The sequence below is a fragment of the Phoxinus phoxinus genome (genome assembly GCF_949152265.1).
Source record: "Phoxinus phoxinus genome assembly, chromosome: 7".
Taxonomy (NCBI): Eukaryota; Metazoa; Chordata; class Actinopteri; order Cypriniformes; family Leuciscidae; genus Phoxinus; species Phoxinus phoxinus.
This window is the reverse complement of record NC_136882.1, coordinates 28,495,251-28,509,027: the sequence shown is the minus strand read 5'-3', so window position 1 is coordinate 28,509,027 and position 13,777 is coordinate 28,495,251. Positions and strand designations below refer to the sequence as shown.

General features: G+C 38.7%; 1 long non-coding RNA gene across 2 annotated transcripts in view; it reads left to right on the top strand.

Annotated features, from left to right (window-relative positions):
• LOC307001617 overlaps positions 1-13,777 on the top strand; it is a 57,430-nt gene that overhangs the window by 3,314 nt on the left and 40,339 nt on the right. Inside the window, exons 1-2 of one of the 2 annotated variants that reach the window (XR_013798276.1) lie at positions 7,460-7,795; positions 9,094-9,197. This is a non-coding gene — a long non-coding RNA (uncharacterized lncRNA). Of the gene's footprint in view, positions 1-7,459; positions 7,796-9,093; positions 9,198-13,777 lie in introns of those variants that run through there. The other variant, XR_013798277.1, reaches the window with a different exon arrangement.

The window sequence follows — 13,777 nt, the reverse complement described above, 5'->3', positions numbered from 1 at the left end:
ATCCCCCCCTCCCATGTCCATGTTCTTTAAATGGGTGGAGTCAAAGGAAAGAAGGTAGGACCATTTGAGTTGTGTATTTTCAAATTCTGCCAGCCGTTTTGCAAATCACATACCCCACCTTGAACATTTGGCACAAAGCTAGCCCGATGGCCAATCAAAAATAGCCCAAAAGTAACCCAATGACTATATTCCAAATATCACAATTCCAAATATGCCACTCCCATACCTAAAATACATATTTTACAGTCACTGTTATGAAAACTGAAAACCACAATATGACAGTGATTATAAATACAGCTCAAAGGTGCCCTACTAGTTGCCCTCCTTCACTAAATCTAGCATTTATCATTGGTAAAATATAAAAAAAATTAAATAAGCATTTTAGTCAAGTATCATTTATGCAATATGTCAAAACTTTAACCCACGGCAACATTTTAAAGCAGCCCAATTCCATGGGAAAAATCGCAGACTTGGCAACCCTGATTTGGTAGTCCAGTCAAATAATAATTTAAGACATGTTTAATTTCACCATTGACATTATTTCCTTTAATCCGTTACACTGTAAATTGCAAGGCAAGTACATCACAACTTAACTTTTGAACTCAAAGCTATCAAATGCTCATTCATTTGGCAGACACTTTTGTCACAGGTCGAGGTGGGCCAAGCCAGACTGCACCCACCCCTAGACCAGGATCACCCGGAGGAGCGTGTCAAAGGAGGAGGGCAGGAGACAGGAATAAAAAGAATGACAGGCTTTATTAAATATAAAAACAATTTGAAAATCCTAATCTAAAATTCCTCTTCCTTCCTCTTCCCAGGAATCCAAGGCAAGTGGGGGGTCAGGCTCACTTCCTTCTGGCGCTGGTGCCAACTCGCAGTGGCAGGTACTGAACAGGTGGGTATCGCAGGTGAGTAATTGAGTCAAGCTTACTTCCTTCTGGCGCTGGTGCCAACTCACAGTGGTAGATACTGAACAGGTGGGTATCACAGGTGAGTGGGGGGTCAGGCTTACTTCCTTCTGGCACTGGTGCCAACTCCCAGTGGTAGGTACTAAACAGGTGGGTATCGCAGGTAAGTAAATGAGTCAGGCTTACTTCATTCTGGCTCTGGTGCCAACTCACTGAACAGGTGAGTATCACAGGTGAGTATCGCAGGGGAGTAGGTGGATCAGGGCTCACAGGAGTTGTAAAGGGTGGGCACTTCGCACCATACAGGTGGGTTTCAGGGCTACAGCAGACTCAAGTCGCAAGCGGAGCGGGGCTTTGGCTGGCACAGACAGAATCAACACTTCAAATAGAGGTGAATAGCTCTCACATGGGTGGCAGGAGACAGAGTCAATAGCTGAACAGGGCTTTCACTGGGACAGACAGCATTCAAACTTCAAGCAGAGGTAAACAGTTCTCACGTGTGTTGCAGGGGACAAAGTCACAAGCTGAGCGGGCGTTCACTGGAACAGACGGAGTCAACGCTTCAAATAGAGGTGAACAGCTCTCACGTTGGTGGTAGGAGACAGAGTCAATAGCTGAGCAGGGCTTTCACTGGGGCAGACAGCATTCAAACTTCAAGCAGAGGTAAACAGTTCTCACGTGTGTTGCAGGGGACAAAGTCACAAGCTGGGCGACGTTCGCTGGAACAGACGGAGTCAACACCTCAAATAGAGGTGAGCAGCTCTCACGTTGGTGGCAGGAGACAGAGTCATAAGCTGAGCAGGGCTTTCACGGGGGCAGACAGCACACAGACTTCAAGCAGAGGTAAACAGTTCTCACGTGTGTTGCAGGGGACAAAGTCATAAGCTGAGCAGGGTTCTCACTGGGACAGACAGCATAAACTTCAAGCAGAGAAAAACAGTTCTCACGGGTAGTGTGCGCACGGGGGCTTTTCCTTCTGACATCCAACAGGTGACTGCAATCGATCTTGCTAGACTCTTATGATGGACGGTAGACCAGCATAACACATGGGGAGTGCACGGCGATAAAAGGTAGATCTTCCACACACACACGACAGTCCAATTCCAAACATGCAACGTGATGGGAAACGTCAATTTCAGCACTACAAATCCACTCTTCAAGTGCAAAGTAAGGCCAACACTCACCCAGAGGTCTCGATCTAAAGAGCCGATGATAGTCAGAGTTGGGACAGATGCGGTGAATAATTTCCCCCACCACTACAAGCGGCTTCACTTCGCTGGTTTCAATGGCCGAGGGGGAGGCTAGAGATCGACAAGGAATCAGTCTATTTCACTCAGTGCGATGCATACAACGTGATCCAAGCACTTCAAACCAGTATCCAATTTAGTGTAGAAAACATGTGTTTATGAGATTCAATTTGTCAATCACTCATCTCACTCTTTCCCAGTCCAGACGATGAATTCCACTCTTCAAAACTGCCCTCGGATCCCACAAGCAACACTCCGCTTCTTTCACGATGGTCCTTCAGCAGCAACACTCCACAAACATTTCCCAACAGGAGAGAACCACACCAGATCGCCGGGGGAAGACAAAGAAACAATCACACAACGCGGAGGGAGAACACCCAGCCTTCTCTTTCTCTTGTGTTTTATCCTCTCCAAACACTGGTGCCACCTCAATCAGGTAATCAAAGTGAAGTCCCCGCACCTGTTGTCAATCTGCCGTTTAGTTGTCATGACGACAGACACACACACAAGCCCGGGGACAGTGTTACACTAAAAGTGTCCCGGCGGGAACACTTCTCTGATGGGATTAGTTCCGGGGATTATTTGTCACCCCGTGACACTTTTATTCTAATTAACTAAAAAAAATGTTCAAGTAATTTCAATAATTCATGCATTCCCTGAGAATCGGACCCATAACCTAGTGTTGCTAGCACAATGTTCTACTGTTTAAGAGACACAGAAATAGTGATGTATCCCAAAGACGTATACTTAAAGGTACTTTTGTGTTTCAGTCTCTATTCATTCATACAGGCTGGGAAAGACATTTAAAAAAATGGCGTTTAACATTAAACTTCAAATTCAATTCAATTAAAATAAAAAAGGCTGAATCCATAATTCTGAAGACCTGCTTCTACCATTAAGCGAAATTAAAGGGATAGTTCACCCAGAAATGAAAATTCTGTCATCATTTACTCACCCTCATGTTGTTCCAAACCTGTATGAGCTTCTTTCTTCTGTTGATCACAAAAGAAGATATTTAAAATAATGTTGGCAACCAGACAGTGGACAGTAGCCATTGACTTCCATAGTATTTTTTTCCTAATATGGAAGTTAATGGCTACCGTCAACTGGTTAGGCTTGAATAGAGATGAAACAGATGCAGTTGAATTGTACAGCTTGTACAGTAGCATATTTATTTAACTTAATTGATTTTTAAGTTCCCAAAACACTTTGAATGTCACCACCATTGTTGTTATTCCTATTTATTTAGCAGACGATTTTATTCAAAGCAAATATACATAATACAGAATAAGCAATTAGGTCTATGCTGCACTAGTAGTAGCCTACTCATAATCATCAGTATATCTTAATAGTTTTTCACCCTCTTCTTTTCTGTTTCTCTTCATGATAGCACTTTAAAAACACATTTTCTCTCCAGAGGAATTCCTTTATGAGAAGAAAGCCCTCAGACATGTGTCTTTGACTCTAAAAGCCATGGTCTGTTGTAGTTCTCTAATAAGAACCATCAGTGGTGGTTTAGTCTCGTGGGTTTCCTGGACATTTGCGCTCTCTCTCTCTCTCTCTCTCTCTCTCTCTCTCTCTCTCTCTCTCTGTGTGTGTGTATGTAGCAGAGCTTTTCACGTTTGTGGTGACACACCCATAAACAAAAGCAGATCTGGTGGGTTACATGACTCTTGTTGTGCTATGACAAAATATGTGACCTTTGTTGTACTCTCTGTTTAGCTGTAAATAAGACTTGATACTGAGAAATGTTTGGTTGCAGGAAAAAAATGATGTTTATGATGGTGGTCTTCTGAACATCACCACTGTGAGGGACTTTTAAGGGCCAATTAAGAATGTCGTCATTCAATTTAGGCAGTCACATTAGTATGTAAAGTCTTTTACTTTTATTAACAAACTAAACAAACTATTGATTATTGAGGCTAATATTACAGGTTAGCAGTGTTGCGGTTGAGACATCTATTGATTTGTAAGGCTATGAAAAGTTTATTGAGGGCTAGTGTAATTGGTTTCTTATGGACAAAACCTTGAGGAACATTGTTCTTTATTTCCTCAGAATCGTAATGATAGTGAATTGTGTGTGATATCTGGATTACAGCTCTGAATTAAGCTCCATATTCAAGACAAACAGACCCTAACATCATTCGATATCAGAATAAATGGAAAAAAGACATCGTAGATGCAATTTATTTTATCAGCGTAATTATCCACTTACCTTTTTCCACCTAGTTTTTCGAGAAAAGTTTTCTAGTTTTGAGAAAAAAGACCTATAAAGTACTTAAGTGAATGAATAGTGTTTCAGTTGCAAGTTCAAGGTTTCTCTCAAAGCGCTCAAATACCACATTGCCAGCCCTCTATTTTTTCAGTGCCTGCCATTTCCCACAATCACGAGAATAACTGTAGATGACTCTGAGTTTTCTTGCTACCATGCAGGGGTTTATTCCCAATGCTGACCTCACCATACTGAGCAGCATTAAATGTGTCCTTCTGTTATTGTCTTTTTCTTATCAATTAATGTTATTCCATTACAGAATGTGTCTGAAATTTTAAGCAGAGGCACTCTACCAAAATAAATTGTTAACATTAGGATACTTCTGGCATTTAATATGCGCTCAATAAAAGTAAAAAAAAAAAATCCCTTTTGACTTCGACATGGATAAACACAACAACTAAATCTGGATGGGCTAAATTTGACTCTGTTATATACCAGAGTAAATAAAGCATATGCTATATGTGTTGAATCAACACAGTTCAAATGTGAGACACATTCTTTGCTCTTGTAAATTTAGATGGGCTTGTGTCCAAAAATCCTTTTTCCAGTACTTTTCCATAACCTCTTCTTGTGGAGTGAGGACATGTTTGATTGGTTCTGCTGCAGATGGAGTGTGTTAAAGTTCACATTTTTTGAAAACCTCTTGACTGCAATTACTGAACATCTTGTTCTGTGATAATTGAAGATGGTTTGTGAACACTTGAGCCTTCTGTAGGGTGTTCATGCAATTCACATTTGAATGTTACAAAATGTTTTGTAAACACGGGACACTCAAAGCGAACGTTCCAAATCATTTGACCTCAAAATTACAGCAAGCGCATGGAGTACGTCAGAAATAGAACGACATAGGCTATCCATTTACCTTTATTCAGTGTTTTTTTTTTCTTTCTTTGTTTTTTCCACAGTGATTTCAGTAGAAATGCAGGACCAAGTGCTGACCAACAGAAAGCTGCTTGGTTTGAAAGTGACTTCTTTGTGAACTGTGCTTCATACATCACACCACTACTGTCAATAGACCTTTTTTGCCAGTGAAATTTCACTAATGTGACCGATAATGAAGCCACTCGCTAAAGTACTCATCGCACTGCGCCAACTCACTCGCAGTTAAGGCTAGCAGTGACAAAAAGGGAACTGAATCATCCAACTAGAACATTCTTTCCAATAACTAAAAACTGAAACAAGGAAAAGGCTGTGTGATTCACTTAGACCATCACACGTTTCTTTGTGAATCAGGGAAAGTATGAGAATTTCCACTTTAAATGATATGTCTCTAACCCAAATAAAAGTTGTGTTTTGGTTGTGGTTACTACAAAGAGAGGAATGTGGAAAATGATTATAATAAGGTGGTTTTAGCAAGAGAGACATATTTTGTCACATGTAAATTAATGAGGCCCTCGGGTAAATAATAGTACATTGATGAATGCAGGAAGACATAAAAATTCCATGCACAGGTGTCAGAAACCACTAATGCTCCCTTAAGTGTGCTTCAGGAGTCCACTGTCTGCTGGAGTAAAATGTACAGGCAAACCATTTCTCACATACAGAAACAGTCAGTTGCTGATGCATTTGTGCTCTTGGCATGGATAAAATGAAATAATGCTAACTTCAGTAAATGGATCCCATAAAGAGTATGTTTGCCAAAATATGTGCTGATTTTAATCTCGTAGAACTGCATGTCTCACAAAATCAAGCGTGTGCTAACACTTTAGTACCAAGAAGCACCACAGATGAATTTTTTTCAAAGAATTTTAAATATAAAATAAGCTTGTTAATAAATTCCAGAAAAGAATGAATGAATATAAAAATAAAAAATACTAAGATTTATTATATTTTTATATTATTAATTTTGATAGAAACTGAAAACATTTGATTAGTTTTGTATTGCTTGACTCCACAAGTACGAGTATGCTGTGACCTGGACCATTGAAAGTTAATAAAATAATTCATATGATATTCATTCATATTATATTCATATCATATAAAAATGTATTGACCACAGAAGGTAAAATGGTTAATTTTACCTTTTGTGGTCAATACATTTTTCTATCATATTGATATTTTCAGAAAAAGACTGTTGGTGAAGGTTGATAAGCAACATAGGCCATTTAAAAATACAATGATATTGCACACGTTGTCCAAATGGTGATGTACTTGTTTGTTAATTGAGGGCTGTTAATTTTAGTTTGTCACACTCTCACAGGAGCCTCTAAAATATGTCCTCTTGTCTCATGGATTAAGCTGGCAGCTCATAAAATATACTTGAAATAGTTGGCACTCTTGTATTGGGTGTCCTGATGCAGAACATCTTTACACAGAATTAACACAAGCATCAGAAAGCAGTTTCCTCTGCCAGAGAAATGGGACCTGTTTTGGAAAATGTATTGCATTGGTATGCGTTTTACAACAAAACTTAGCATTGAACAAAATCAGAAATGGTATACACATGAAGCTTTTGAATCTCATATCTCTTTACATTTTACAGCATGCTGTATTCTAGTTTGGCTCACAGACTAAAAATAATTTGTCTATGAACAATAATGGACGATTACTGAGCATTTATGCTGGAAAAAAGTACAAGAACTGGCAAGCAAATGTTTGACAGGAAAAGCTGTCTATAGCAACTATAGCAAACGGGGAAGGTCTGCTGCATAAGACTGCACTTTTTCAAGGAGTTTCAAGACATTACATCTATAAGATGTGGTGGTAATGCCGCCTCCTGGTAGCTTGTGTCAAGCATCCCTTTGGTTATTCCCAACCACCAAGTTTTTAATTCTGTCATGATTTACTCACCATTGTGTTGTTCCAAATATGTAAGACTTTTGTTCATCTTTGGAACACAAATTAATACATTTTAAAATATGAGCGAGTTCTGTAGACCACTCTCATTGACAGCTATGCAGCTACCATTTTGACGCTTCAAAAAGTTCATAATAGTAAAACTAAACGTTCATCATTGCACACATCAGTTATGATTAAGCATGTTCGCTTGACATGAGAGAGCCAATAAGGTTTTTTCTCGTGTATTACGCAGCACGCTTGAGCTTCTGCAATAACCAATGAGGTTACTTTGTTCTCGTGCTTCAAGCTTTTCGGTTGAGCTTCTGTTTAGTTCGCTGACCAATATTTTTTATATGAATAAAATCCTAAATTCAATCTTCTCATATAAAGCAATCACGTCTCTTCAGAAAACTAAACAGCTCGATTCATAAGGATTAGTTTTACAATCTCTTTATGGACGTTTTGAAGCGGTAAAGTGGTAGTAGCCTAGCATAACTGTCTGGATGGACAGAAATCGCTCAGATTGTATTAAAAATATCTTTGTGTTCCGAAGATGAACGAAAGTCTTAGGGGTTTGGAACGACATAAGGGTGAGTAAATGATGACAGATTTGTGTGTGTGAACTATAACCTTTTAAATATTCACCATCAGATGGACGAAGGAAGTAGAATAGCAGCAATACTAATTGTAGCGACACCACCTGCTGGATTTACGTATTACTGCACGTGTAAAGACGCAAACAAAAATGCTTGCACTCTTTCACTGACTAGATACATTTAAAATAATGTAGGCCTATAGTCCACTTTTTACTGGTAACATAAGACATTTGGTATTACCAGGTCCAGGACCTACAAATAGAATTCCCCCATTGCATTATTACATTCTATTCAACATTATAGTAGTTTAATGTAGTAATGACACTAAAACTATGTAAACTTGATTTTTTTTTCACACAGTAATTTTCATTTTGGTTGAACTATACACAATACATATTGTCACTATCCACGATACATATTGTTGCATTTTTGTATTTTGATCACTGATCTATAAACTGACATGTCATTATATAGATCAGTGATTGTGATTGATATTATGACTATGACACAATATATTGTTACACCCCTAATGTAAACTAATTAATGTTGGCTCTGATGATGGGGCCAGGTGCATCCATGGTTATTACTCTTATTTAACATTTAAACATTGCTACAATATATTAAGTGCCATTCTGAGAGTTCAAACTGTCGTTGTTAATAAGTCATTGCAATAGGGTATAACTCCGGTAGATGTCACTGTTTATCCACTTTTGATGCACATTTAATTCCAAATTATGTACAACCGAACCGTCTGGATGTGGTTGTTATCTGGAGATAATTTACCGCTGGATGGCGCTATTGACCAATCAGAAGTATTCCACAGAGCCGTGTAATAAATTGTGTTGCTGTTAGTTCCATTTATTTTATTTTCCTGGTATCTACTGCAACATCAAGATGTCCATGTATCAGTCCTTCCGTCTGTGTTCAAGGCGTTTCAGACCGCCAGACTGAGCAGTGTAGAGTTGTGTGAACTTGCCTGGAGTTTGGAATTGTCTTTGGAACTCTGCTAAAGGCCCATTCACACCAAGGACGATAAGAGATATCGTCAATCGTTCCAAACATATTGTAAGGAATGACAGGGTCCACACATCACTACTACAACGATAACGGCACAGGGGAACGATATCGTTAAAAATTACATGAACGATAAAACATTGATAGCCAATCAGAAACCAACAGACTTTAAAGAGCTCGAGCATTTTAGGCGGCAGATGACATAACTGCAGCGCGTGCTTATAGTAAACAAAACGTTGTGCAGGCTAGTTAAATATCTTTGTTCTTGATGTCAACAGGCTAGCTTCTTCCATCAATCCAAGTTCACTTGAAGTGGGGCGCAGAAATGGAAAACCCGAAGATGAAGCTGTGATCCACTTACCTCACGAATAGTTCCGGTCCTGTGAGTTGCAAAGCTACCTGTTTGTTTGTTTGTTTGTTTGTTTTTTAATAAATATAATTTAATTCAATAAACTTTAATTCAAATGCAAATATTGAACATTATGCAGTTATGCATTAAAAATGGACAACAAAAAATACAAACAACAAATAAAGTTGTTTTTAATGAGGCTAGTAAAGTTGCAGTTATGCGTGTGATATTTGATAGATTTCTGCATTTCACAACATAATTGAACAAGTTCAATGCCAAAATAAATGCAAGGTGGCAGAATGCTTTGATTTTTTTTAGAGCTTTTTTTGGCGTCAAAAATATACAAGCTAACTACATTTAGTTTAACATGTACATCTACAGTACATTAACTTTTGTATACTTATACTTTTGAACTACTGTATAAAATATCACACTCGCAATGCTGTCGGTCTGTGTAATATTGTTTAAATGTCTAAGACTGTTTTCATAACTAGCACATGAGTTTGTGGTGATGATTAAGTAAATGCTATGCTTTGAACACCGCACCTATCATCTTTTTTATGGTCTCCAAAACCACAAATTGTCTCCTCCTTGTTCAAACTTGCCTGCTCTTACGGTGCTCCGACTCAACATCTTGCTATTTAGGTGAGAGGTTGGACAGAGCAATAGGGTGTAATCTTCTGCATGGATGAGAGCGAAAACATTGGTTACATTCAGATTGATTTAGTCAAACACTATGTAAAGTTAAACAATAAACCACCAGATGATGGCGATATTGCATACTGAATAGTTTGCTTTGCAAGAAAAGTCACTTGGATGTTTGAGAGCTACTTAGTGGCTGTAAAAAAACGGATGGATGGCATGTCAGTATGTGTGTGGTCAATGTGTTCGTATGATTTAGTCATTATACAAAGTGTTTTGTGCGAAGATTCAGTCTTAACAAACTCTCTTATCTTTTTACTAATAGTCTATTTACCCAACAAACAGTTAATTGTTTTCACGCAGATGCAGCATCAACAAATTTAAGGTGCCAGATCTCAAACAATATACGTTGCACCTTCCAGCGTTTAAATACTTTGCACACTGTTACTCCTGACCCCTCCTCACTTACATAAACATATTTTCATTCTATTGTGTTCATATTTTTTCCTCCAGCGCTGCCCACACACCTCAAGTGTGGCGCAGTGCAAAACCGGCATGCCTGAAGCTTGTTCTCCGTAGCGTTCGCTCAGATTGTTATTGTGGTGTAAACAGGACATGTCGATTCACATCCCCAGTTATCTCGTTTTTCTCCCCAAACCCGTGCATTCCTTGGCGTTTCCTTTAAAGATGAACATAAGGGTCAAGTAACGGCACTTAGAAACAGGCATAGTGGTGATCTGGGGGAGCTAGAGTGGATCGGTCTGTCTTCCATCAGCCATGTTTAACAGATCATTCCCAGGTTCATGTGGCTGTAGACTGCACAGCAGCTTGGTTTGTTTTAAGAGGGAATGCCTTTAGCATACATTCAAAATACCATGCAGGCTAACTGGCACCATATCTATGATTATTCAAAACAGGGATGTGTTCGTAACCCGTTCGTTTTTTGCAGTCGCTCAAAACCGTATGCCACCAATAAGCGTGTTTTATAGCCATTGCCCATGCCATCAGTCATGGCGCACTGATAGGCATTGACAAGACGTTTCCAGACTGCTCAAACAAGGGATTATAGAGGCATTTTAAAAGCTCTCGCAGGATGTCAGAGTTCACTTATGGCTCTTTAAAGAGTCTATAACTGGATAGAAACTGGTAAATTCTGCCCTGCTTGGGAATGCCGGGAGTGAACCCTCCTGATCCTACTCTTTAGATGGGAGAACATCAGATGTGACCGGCAGAAATAAAGCTGAAACAATTCTTTCTTTCTCACCGCAGAGACGAGGATAGTTCTCCAGAAGATATCAGAGTGAATGTGTGTGTTTATTTATAATACAATAAACATCAGTCAGAATGCCTTTCGGTGAGGCTTGGGAATATAGGTCATGTCTGGAACATGTTTCTGTGAAGCTGCAATGTTAAACATCTCAGTTTACCCATGATCTTCCTAGTGTACATCCTTTCCCAATGTGGAAGGTATTAGCACCCGTTAAGTAGACAAGATCAGATCAGCCTGTGAAAAGAGGCCGTACCTGCATGGGGCCCATATATTATAAGAACAAATATTAGAGAAATATTGGTTAATATTGTATATCCAATTGTGCATGCTCATTTATTTATTTACGTCATGACAACCTTTGGAGTGTTTGGCAGGGAAATAGATATGATCTTGTTGATATGTTTGGTATTGGCGGAATAGATTTGTACGCTGCTGCTGCTGTTATTGCTGCTGCAGAGCAAGCACGGGACTTGCGACTGTCGATATACACAACACACTGCTGTGAGCAAGTAAGACATGCTACTGCTGTAGAAAATAGCATACATGAGTTACCTGTTGCAGATCTACACAGGTGGAGCTGGGGAAGGTGGAGGGTTTCTTAAAGCGTGCTGCAGTGCTATAGCAAATGCTGACCAATCAGTCATTAGCTACTGATACAGCAGGAACCAATCAGCTGTTCCCTATAGAGAATGCTGTGATCAGTCTGCGCCATCTAGAATTTCGTGACAGAACTTCGTATTTATTTATTTATTTATTTATTATGTTTAGATTACTTTCCATTAAATGTAATCTTTAAAACATTCATAATTTAATACTTTCAACACTGTTAAATGTAATCTTTAGCAAATTCTTTTGTGATCCCTAAATCAGTTGTAGGTAGCATTTAAAATGATTGGTTTAAGTTTTTACTATTTTATTAATGTATTTAATTTATGTAGACATAGTAGTATAGATTTTCAATATCTGCTTATCAAACATAACACGGAAATAATTATCAGTTTAACCCGTATAAGCCCTATATTTAAATATTTTACTTGTGTTTTAAAGTTGTGCTGTTTTTTTTGAGGGTTGCATTACAGTATCATTTTAAAATGGATGACTTTTCCCCCCAGTGTTTTTTCAAAGATATTTTTTAAGCTGACCAAATAAACTTGAATGCTGTCCATAGATAATAAGAATGTATATCGGACGTTTCATCATGATACTATTTGACATTGATTCTCTTAACCAGCTTTACTATATTTGCTGATACATCAAAAAATGCTGCGATATGATTGTGATTTGATTAGAATTAGATCCGGAAGCATGTGATCAATATTACGATATTGTGATAAATACACAACCAGTTACATTTTTAGTAACTCACAAATGTAACCAAAAACATGAAAATTTCATTGAACTCTCTGAAAATTGCAAATGCTGTATCCCAATTGGGAAATCCACAAAACAATTGTTCGTTTATTAAATAATATAAATTATAAACAAAAATGTAATCTGATTTTTTATTGTTACAGTAGTAACTAATCGAGGCATTGATCCATGTTGATAAATCAATACAACCCAAATAGATCAAGTTGTGCTTGATTTTTGGTTTTAGTCAAAATAGTGTAGAATTTAAATATCTGCCAATTATTGGTTATCAGCAATTACATGAAAATAATTGCCATCTTATAGTGTCAACCAAAATGTGCGAATCGACCTATCGTGCCTCTTCCGAATCCCCCTTCCAGGATTCCCACCCAAGAGCAGAAACGGGTTGTTACAGTGAAAGCAGGTCATCTCCTTAACCTCTACACTTTATCTTGATCAGATTTCCCTCTGACTTGGGGTGGGGTGCTGTCGGGGGGTGGCGGTATGCCGTGGAGCTATTGAAATTCCAGAGCTGATTTCACATGTTTTACATTGCCCTCATTCTGATCCCTCCTCTGTGACTCATTTTTGGGCCTACACTGTGGTGTCGGACATGGAGCAGGTGATAGACGAACTCTTCCCGGCTGATCAGCCCTCCACAGGAAAAACAGGAGTGAGGAGTGAAGGAGGGATGGCTGGTGGTTGGTCCTGTCCGAGTTGGTTCCCATGTCTTGTTTAGAATTTAATGGGCTGAGACAGTGGGAATCTGACAAGTTTTGTTTAATTTACGAGAAGATGGGCCTGTTTTTGTAGTTTCTCCCCAGGTCACATACCAAGGATTGTGTGTGTGTGTGTGTGTGTGTGAGTGTGTGTATGTGTGTGTGTTTCTGAATGCACAGATTGGTCTCACGTTTCCACTGCCTTGCAATGGTCTCACTGTTTGGCTTGGCGTCTTGTGTTGTGTTATCTGCCCTACCTATCCTGAGGTTTGTGTTCAACAAAGATGAAATCTTGAAAGAAATTGCTTGGTGGGCTGCCTCTGATTTGGAATTCATGATTGGTTATGTCTACTCACGTCTATGATTAGAACCTTGCCATCTACGTCTGTATGTTTCAGACGTTTAAATTTATATAAAATAATTGAAACTTTTTTTTTCTAAATTAAGTTGTAATTTCATTGGTAAATCCATACTACCCTAGCTAGATAGAAAGATAGAAATACAAAATTCATCCTGATTCATGTTGGACTTCAGTTTTGTCATGTACTCGACAGATCTACTCTATGGGTTGCCCAGTATATCTGTATTGGTTATTGGCCGACAATAGATTTTTTTAGATTTATCATATCAGT